General features: G+C 33.9%; 1 non-coding gene across 1 annotated transcript; it reads right to left on the reverse strand.

The window, feature by feature from the left end:
* Positions 1-3,177: 3,177 nt before the first annotated feature.
* On the reverse strand, positions 3,178-3,301 carry LOC149145239 (U6atac minor spliceosomal RNA). Its single transcript, XR_016265390.1, has one exon. It is a non-coding gene; the product is annotated as a U6atac minor spliceosomal RNA (small nuclear RNA).
* Between the last annotated feature and the right edge of the window lie 7,000 nt (positions 3,302-10,301).

Consider the following 10,301-nt stretch of genomic DNA (forward strand, 5'->3'; position numbering starts at 1 on the left):
ATAACCCACTCTTCATAGTGCCAAGACTGGTGATAGTGACTAACATCGTAACAGGGTCATGCAAGTACTAGGGGGACCAGATGCTCATCTATCAGGCCCAAACAAAATAACATGGTGGTTCGAGGAACCTCCAAAACTCATGGAAAAGTGAAACCCTAAACCACACTTTCCCCATCGAGTTTTATTCGCCCACCTACCCAACATGTGGCCACATCAAATGGAATCATGTCATATAGCCACCGTGGAGGTGTACATGACATTTGGAGGGGTCCAGGGGGGGTACCTAACTATTGATGTCCCTCCCCTATAATAATTTTGCAGAACCTGTTCCCTAGGCATATACAAATATGCATCATGTCCATCTGGTTGTATTCAATGATAAACCATTTAAAATACAAGTTATTTGCAATTGCATCCAAAGAGAATAAAAATAGTATATGCATCCAAATATGTACATTATTCTAGTTAAGTTAAAATAACATCAAGAGTTAGAACAATTTCTATAATCTTTTGATCCTTAGATTTCGTTTGTAAGTAATGAAAATTCTCCTTAGACTTAGTTTATGAGTAATGAAAATTCCAAACTATAGTAAGACATGGATCAAAACATGTACAAAGCCTCATGGCAATATCACATAAATAAATACTATGATTCAAATTTACGAAAGCTCAATGTCATATCACATAATCACAAAAAGAAATAGTATGGTTTAAATTTAGTTGTTCCGTAAGTATTATGAAAAGACACAAATACAAAGAAGAATTTATTGGGATATAAAAAAAAAGTTTAGAAACATCCAAAGTTTAAGTTGACACACCAATAGGAAATAAGTGAAAAGAGAAGAAATATATATATATAATCTATATATATAATATATATATATATATATATATATATATATATATATATAATATATAGAGAGAGAGAGAGAGAGAGAGAGAGAGAGAGAGAGAGAGAGAGAGAGAGAGGAGAGAGAGATAGATAGATAGATAGATAGATATCCAAAAAAAACTTAAGTTTTATTAAGAAAAATAAAAATTATATTTTCTAGATACATCAAATGTGTATGTAAATTTTAGCTTAAACATGACAGAAAAGAGAACTAAAGAGCATATAGGGTTTGGAATATGTCAATGGCCTTAAGATACAATGACCATGAGAAAAAACAAAAAACATATTCAATGAATGTAAGCAAAAAGACATATACTATAATAGATACCTTTTACCCTTTTTTTTATGTACCTTATGCCAACCATCTGGTACTTGTTCGATCGGAGCTAGTGCCAAAGCTATATTGGCATCTACTAGGGGGCCATCTTTATCTGAGTCGAAGCTCTCAAAAAGATGGCTCCTTCGGAGCCCCCGAGTCCATCCGAAATTTGCATGCCTATAGGAGGAGAGTCCTGCTAAAACTGATTGACCAAGATTTTCAAAGTTTGTGAGATATATTTTAGTTTTATGCGGAGTTTGAACCATATCCTCCTATTCAAATTAGGCTTGAACATTTTCTTTGGATTCTTCTACTTCGTCTTCTAAAGGGATAATCTCATAAAATTTCCATCCTTTTAGTCACTTGGACTGCCTCTTTTTCTTTTTTGGGGCATTCTTGGCCTGGGGAAAGTATTCTATAACTATTTTGTTTGAAAACATTCATGACATTTGAATATTATGTTCTCATAGTATAGAACTTGTGACCACTATAAATTTTTGTGCTTCAAGATTATGTGATATGGAAGTCCTTTGCTCAGATCTATTTCCACACACATTCTAGCAAAGGTGAAGATGTCTTTTTTATTCTTTCCATGTCCCCTTTTTTGTATTTACCCAAAATATTCCCAATGTCTTCAAGAAATTTATGGTGCTAGAAAGGAAGGGATAGGTTTGGTAGCCTAACCCAAATTGGAATGGTTTTTTCAACCATTGATGTGGCATCAAACTCCGGAAACCATGGAGTGATAAATAAACCAGCATTACACCAGAACCATGGACCTTCGTAAAGAACAAAATCAAATTCATTTGGGTGTCAAATTGTATTATAAAAAACCCTTTGGAACACAGTATATGTCGTAGTTTTGCATCCATGTAGAGAGAATCCATTGTGTTAGTGTTTCAAGTTTTTTCCAAAACCCATTGAATCTACATATGTTAGTCTTGTTTTGAAGGGTGGAAAACAAAGAAGAAAATTGTGCATTGTTGACCACCAAAGTGGGGGATTGTTTCATTTTGTCAACAATATAGGTCCAAGTATATTTTGGTTCTATATCTAGAGTCCTTCCCTTGAACTGCTTCTTTGAATAATACTATTGTTCCATTTGATAATTTGGGTCATGGAGCACCTCCACATTACCTTACATTCAGAATGATTGTTGAATCTTTTCTGATATTGTAATGCTTAAGCATGTAGAAATAATCATTAGAAACAAATAGCAATGCCCCATTTATCTACAATAGCTAGTTTAACCTGGTTTAAGAGAGGAGATAGAAGCAAACCTATTTGACTAGAAAATAAAAAAAATTACCATAAATAATTCAAATAAAATTTGAAAAGAGGTTTTATGTTCCAACAAATTTTGGGTATCTGGGAAAATGTCACATGGGGCCTGTAAACCTGAAGAAAGTGGCTGCAGGCCCCTCTTATGCCCCAAAAACAAAGGGGTCAAGGGCACATTATGTATCCCCTAAGTAAAAAATTACAAAGCATAGAAATAATTGACAAGGGAAAAGGGAGGTGGATTAGCATGCAGGGCTTTCATCAACATCAACATTGTCAAAATGAGGCCACCATTATAGACGACCTTAAATATTCCATGGACTATTGAAAAACCTTGACCAGATTTTGTGCATATGGGAGAAAATTTATCATCAACAAACTCTTGCCTCCCTCTATCATTATCCTCATCGGGAGCTTCACGTAATGGTAGTGACGGTTTCAACAGATAAGCTGACCAATCCCAGCCATATTCTTGACTATCATCAAATAGAAACTCACTTAATCCTTAAGTGAGTGACGAAAAGTGCTCCATGGCTGTGACCCTACTATGATTAGTGCTATGATGTACCTCTTAACTGTAACCCTAATTAGCTGCACTATTTTCTCCTTGTCTTGTATAAAGCTTTACCAAATGTGGAGATTTAATTTTTCTATATGAATAAATCAATTGCAAAATATAAATGATAAAAACACTTTTTAAATCCACCTAGTAAGAGTGGAGAGCCTAAACCACATGTGATAAGAGATTCGAAAGACTGGTCCCTTCCTTTTCGAGGGAGATTGTAACCATCTCTCCTTTCTATAAACACTTAAACTTTCTACAAACATTTATAAATGATAAAAACACTTAAAATTTATGTAATTGTATAATATAAATGATAAAATAAATATTATTAACTCAATAATATATTATTAAAAATATTTTAAAAATCGTTTACATTATGTAATGTCATTAGTTATTAGCCACTAATATATTATTATATAATAAAAAAATAAATTTTTTTATCATATTATATTATTTATTTTTCCCTTTTTCCTAATAGACTTTTACTTTTACTTCTTATTATTTTATTATTTTTCTTTTAACACATTACTTTATTTGAGTTTTGACGCTTTCATTTAATTCTCAAGTCTTCTCCCTATATATACACCTTATTGAATCAAGTTATCTGAATATTTTTGTGGTGACGATGAACCACATTACTTGGTTCGAAACATGTCAACCATAAAATATGCATGTGATTGATCTAAAAGTGTTATTTATCTAAACATGATGAACCACATTACTTGGTTTGAAACATGTCAACCCTAAAATATGCATGTGATTGATTAGAAAGTGTTATTTCTCTAAACATGATGATCCACATTACTTGGTTTGAAACATGTCAACCCTACAATATGCATGTGATTGATCCGAAAGTGTTATTTCTCTAAACATTATTAATCACATAAACTTGAGTTCAAAGAAATTTAAGGTCACTTTATTATAAATTACTTTAGTTACTTTTGTAACGTAGAAAATGATATTGAGGTGGTAGGGGAAATATCAACGTTCCATCGATGGTGTTTTCCATGGCCATTAGGATCAAAGACACCATTGTTAGAGATTTTACTAAATTTGGAATTCATTTATAAATAGAATTAGTTTGATGAATGTTTCTTGGTTGTAGAGATGTAAATAAAAATTTAATTTTAATAACAAGGGTAATAGCTACAAAGAAACATAGTCCTTGCCTCTACCACTAATTAATTGATTTAATCCTGCTTCTACCACTAATTAATTGATTTAAGTAGTGTGGGGTCAGCATTTCATCATAAGCTCAACACTCCTTCACTATAACTCTCCGCGCAAACTTCAACATTAGTTTAAAGACTCATAGATATATAGCTGTGCCAGCTTTCCTTAACATTTTGATTTTGTAAGCATTGTCCGCATTAGTGATTTCACAAGCCTCGATAGGAATTGCTAAGTAATAAATAGTAGCAGATCATCTAGAACCCGTTGAAGCAAAACCTGTTGATTGAATATCACCTTTAACAAGATACAAAACTCAACACTTATGGTAAGAATTATGACACGATAACTTAGCATTGGTAAAAATAAATAAAAAAGATGTCGAGCAAGTCTCACTCTTAAATATTTGTGTTTTTGTTGTGCTGAACTTGTTTAATAGTAATATTTGTGTATTCATTATGCATAAGTGTGAACATTTTTGTTTAATAATAATATTTGAGTTTTACTTGTGCAAAAGTATGAACATTTTTGTTTAATAATAATATTTATATTTTCTAATAATATTTATATTTTCTAATAATATTTGTTTTTTCTTTGTGCTGAAGTGTGAACATTTTTATTTAATAATAATATTTATGTTTTGGTTGTGTTGAAGTATGAACATTTTTGTTTAATAATAATATTTGTGTTTTCCTTATGTGAAAGTATGAATATTAAATTTTTATTTATTTTTTGTTATAAAATGGATTAATCTGTCAAAAAAACAACATGTCAATGGGTTATGGCATTGTCATGGCATCAATGACCTCTGCATTCCGCACAACTATTCCACATCACCGCTTTTACTGTCGTGTTATGGAAATTACACACATGGAAGCCCAACCCAAACAATGCATAGTGATTTTGTGGTCCTATCATACCTAATAAATCAGGTATAAAATTTGCATGCCCTAGGGTGATGTAATTCACCTACACATCAAAATTCATGGCTTTGGAATACAGATTCTACGTGGGTATATATTTATATGTGTGAGACCATAATATAGTTTGGGGCATATGTATGTATCTTATGCCTTCAAGGAGAGTAATGTCAAGCTCAAGTCATGATCATATGTGTGCCATCACCTCGATATAACCCAAAACAAAAGAAATTTATTTCTCAAAACTAAATACAATGTTTTAACATCAACAATGGGGACAAGAGCTTTGAAAAAAATCTTATTTTAACCTCTGGCTTCAGATGCCTTGTTGTGTAGATCATTGAGGCCCCATCGACCAAGCGTAGAAGCAAACTACCCCATTGTTACAGATCCATTTGGGCACATCCCTCACATCATCCAGATCAATGTTTTAGGGCTCAGCAAACCCTAATTCTAGTTGCTACATGCCCTAAACAAGTCACCCTTTTGAATGCCTCATTCCCAGATAGTTTCATGACTTGAAGACATCCTGAAATGACCTCTAAAGGGACCAGAGTAGGTAGGCCCATGTAAGGGTCCGTTGCAGAGCAGTTGAATACATGCCAGGGTGCTCTACAAAGAACTTAGGCCCTCTTTCACCTGCGTTGGGCGAGATTGAGTGAAATTCACATACGGTTTGGGGAATATTATTATCTCTTCGAGTCATCTAGAATTTTCCCTCACTTATCAACTCCTATGAGCTTGAAAATGGATGAGGAATGAGTTAAGATGCATCCTATCCTCTCATCCCTTGCTCCATGGAACTAATTCTAAGTATGGAAGGCTATTCAAAGCCCCCATTTATGAAATAACCTCCTTCATCCTCCTATAAATGGAACACTCATCTACATGATCAAGGGTTGTACTATGTTGAATTGTAAGGAGATAATGTTGCTATGAGAATTGGCTTTGAGGCAAGTATTGTTATGCTACAAGTTTGTCTCGCTTTTGCTGTGATGTGGATGGGATCCAAGCTGGAGGAATGACTTTGATCAAACATGATGGTTGTAATTCCTTCTTCTATTCAATAAAGCATTTGAACATTTTTCCCATATGTTTTTATTGATATATGATGCTTAAATGTGTGAATGTATCTGATTCCATTTACTTGTATTTAATAGATATTTTGCTTTAATCAGTTCTTTGTCTTCTATTTGTGTTTACAAGTACTTCTCAAGCATGTTAAGTAGGGGAAGGAGCGACGGGATCGATACAAAGGAGACAAGAGGAAAGAGCAACTACAAGTAGGTCTTATCATCTTCTTTGTCTTATCTATTTCTTATAGGAAAAGCTAAAGTGCTTTAAACTATTTTTCTAGATATTACTACTTATCTAGGGAATTAGTATTTATCTGTAGATACCAAATTTTCCAAAAACAAATTGGCAACCATACTGGGGAACGATCATTGTTCCAAGTATCTTATCCACATCCTAGTAAACTCTATAAGACCTTATTTACTTTCATTAATTGTATTTCAGCCTTGTTGAAGTGTTATTTGGTAAGAAAATTGAGGTTAGATGACTCTTGAGTGGCCTCTCAGGAATCAACGCAGGCTTGGTCAGGGGACAGTGCTCTGTAGAGCACCCTTGGGTGAGAGATAGTGCTCTGTAGAGCACCCTTGAGTGAGAGATAGTGCTCTGCAGTGCAATTAGGCCCTCTTAGACCTGCACTGATCCATCTTAGGGAAAATTTTCAACTTTGGATTGGGTTTTTCCTCCAAATTTCCTTCCTTTTATGTTTGCTGAAAGATCAATGATTGTAGTATGTCTCTGAAATCAACTTTTTTTCCTCATTCCAACCCTACTTTGACTTGATTGATTAATGTTTCTTAAATTATTTCTTTGTCATTATCGATTCATCGTCAAAGTTAGATTATAGTCGATTAATCTTTGTTTGAAAGAAAGTGTCGTAAACATCTTCTTTTCCTTTGAAACTGAACTATTGGAAAGTGTTTGTTCTTATAAAAAGATTGATTTATTGTATGTGCATTAGTTTCCTTTTTGTTCATCATAACATTAAGGGATTCAAAAATAAAAACTTTCATCGTTCATATGGTAGTTTGTGAATGCTTGAAAGGAATAGCTAGGGAAATTGCATTAGATGTGCTCTTTGCACTTTGTCAAAGATCTGATTGCTCTATCCCTACTAGCTAAGGTTTTCATTGTTCAATTGAATGAAAATAATGCTTATCATATTAGTTTCATTCTAGGAATTGAACATACATGGCCTAGTGAACCTTGAAAGGAAAATTCTAAAGAATATCAACTTAAAATTTATCTAAATTTACCTAATGGAGCATTGTCACTTAACGAAAAACATTTAGAGGTCTAGGCTAGAGATGTGTTCCAATGTCGTAAAATATAGCAATTGTTGCTAACTTGTCTGCAATACATCTTGACTGTGATACCTCATTCCACGTATGTGATTATATCATAGCTCGTCCATGTACCTTCGGGTATATAGGGCGGTGTTACAGTACGTAAAGTATATGAGAATGTAGTTACCGGAGTTTATAAAACAAGAAAGAAAATGAAACTAAATCTAACCATACAAGTAATAACTCGGGATTTAAATGGTAAAACCCTGACAGAGTGTCAAGGAAACATCCATGGGGCAATGGATTGGAATTTCTATTTAATCAATAAAATGATTCTCCATACAATAGTTCGGGCATTCATCAGTTTTATATGAGCCTCCTCATTTACATAACTATTGATTTGGTATGAAACTAACTTGTCAATAACTAATACAATTTTACCCAAATTTACATTAGTTAGTTGTCAATTACCAACAAACTCCACCTTGACAACAATTTTCCTAATCCCTTGCCCATGCCCATTCATCATCTCTTCTACAAGCCAAGAGAATTTAAACACCATCGCAGCTTCTCTACTGTAACTGGCTTTGTGAATATGTCTGCACAATTCTCTCGTGTATGGACCTTTTGAAGATCTACTTTTCCGCCATCGATCACATGTCTCAGAAAATGATACCTTACATCAATGTGCTTGGTTTTGCTGTGATAAGCAGGATTTGTAGCCAAGTGAATAGCACTCTGACTGTCACAAAGTACATTCACTTTCTCCTGCGTCCTTCCAATCTCATCAAGTAGACCCTTTAACCAAATTTCTTCTTTACTGGCATCTAAAGCAGCTATATTTGCTTCGGTAGTGGACAACGCAATTGTTTCTTGAAGCTTTGACATCTAACTAATTACTCCACCTGCAAGAGTAAAGACATAAACTATAATAGATCTTCTTTTCTCCAAATCACCTACATAATTAGCATCTACATATCTGCACACTGATCCTTCACTACCACTAAAGATGATGCAATGGTCACTTGTGCCTCTTAGATATCGAAGCACCCATTTCACTGCTCGCCAATGTTCTTCACCTGGATTTGCCATGAACCTGTTGACAACTCCAACTTCATGTGAAATGTCAGGTCTTGTAGATACCATCGCATAGATTAAGTTGCCTACAGCATTTGAATATGGTACATGAGACATATACTTCTTTTCTTCATCAGTTCTAGGACTCAAAACCGAAGAAAGCTTAAAAGGGGAAGCTAATGCAACATTAACAGGTTTCACATTGTTCATACAAAACTTTTCAAGTACTTTCTCCACATACTTCTGTTGTGATAACCAAAGCTTACAATTTTTCCTATCCTTGTGTATCTTCATGCCCAAGATATGTTTTGCTGCTCCAAGATCATTCATATCAAATGTCCTAGAGAGCTAAGCCTTTAACCTATTGATCTCTGCCATGCTTTTTCTTGCAATAAGCATATCGTCAACATACAAAGCTAAGATAATGAATATTCAATTGAAACTTTTGAAGTATACACAATGATCATACTCACTTCTAATAAAGTTCTGGCTCACCATGAAGGAGTCAAACTTCTTGTACCATTGTCTCGGAGACAACCTCAAACCATACAATGATTTCTTGAGCTTGCAAACTAATCTTCTACTACGACCTTGTACAAAACATTATGGTTGTTCTATATATAACTCTTCATTCAAATCACCATGTAGAAAATTTGTTTTAACATCTAACGTTCTAACTCAAGGTTAAGTAATGTAGTTAGTGCCGACACAGTACAAATAGAAACAAGTTTTACAACTGGTGAAAAAATCTTATGAAAGTCGATACCTTCAACCTAAAAATACACTTTTGCTGCCAGTCTTGCCTTATACCTTTCGATACTTCTATCAACTTTTCGTTTCAGTTTGAAAACCCATTTTCATCCAACAACACTTCTCCCTTCAGGAAGTTCTACAAGATCCTAGGTTTTTTTCTTGGCTAAGGAATCCATTTCTTCTTCCATAGTCGTTTTCCATTCTTCGCTATCTGTATCATCTATTTCTTCTTGATAACAAGAAGGTTCCCCATATTCAGTAATCAAAGAAAAATATGAAGGAGAATCTTCATACCTTTTAGGAGTTTTTCTTTCCCTTGTAGACCTTCTTAGAGTGACTAGTTGTTGAACTAGTTCAGAAACTTCAACGGTTTCTTTTGTATCTTCAACACCTTTTTCTCAAGAAGTCTCTTCTTCCTTTTCACTGTCACTGAAAGGTCTAGCATCCAACTGAATTTGTTGATTTGGTGATACCTGGTCCTGTTCAATTCTTTCAACATTTTATTTTAAAAAATAAGATTCCTCAAATGTTACATCTTTACTAATGACTATCTTCCACGATGTAGGATCCCACAACCTATATCCTTTCACCGCATAATCATACCCAACAAAGACATAACATTTCAATTTTGGATCTAATTTTGAACACTGATTTTTAGGAATAAGAGCATATGCATCACAACCAAATATCCTTAAATGTAAATAATCACAAGACTGACCTGACCAAACTTCTTCAAGAATTATACAATTAATTGCTACTGAAGGTGATGTGTTAACTAAATAACATGCAGTGGATATTGCTTCTACCCACAAATCCTTTTACAAGTTAGCATTGATGATCATGCTATTGGCTCTTTCCATAAGAGTTTGATTCATACGTTCACCAACACCATTTTGCTGAGGAGTATAAACAATAGTTTTGTGTCTAACAATTCCTTCATCCTTATAGTATTGTTCAAATTCTATTG

The sequence above is a fragment of the Pinus tabuliformis genome, chromosome X (assembly GCF_031772625.1).
Source record: "Pinus tabuliformis cultivar Carrire ecotype Pingquan chromosome X, CPIR1, whole genome shotgun sequence".
In the NCBI taxonomy this organism is placed as follows: Eukaryota; Viridiplantae; Streptophyta; class Pinopsida; order Pinales; family Pinaceae; genus Pinus; species Pinus tabuliformis.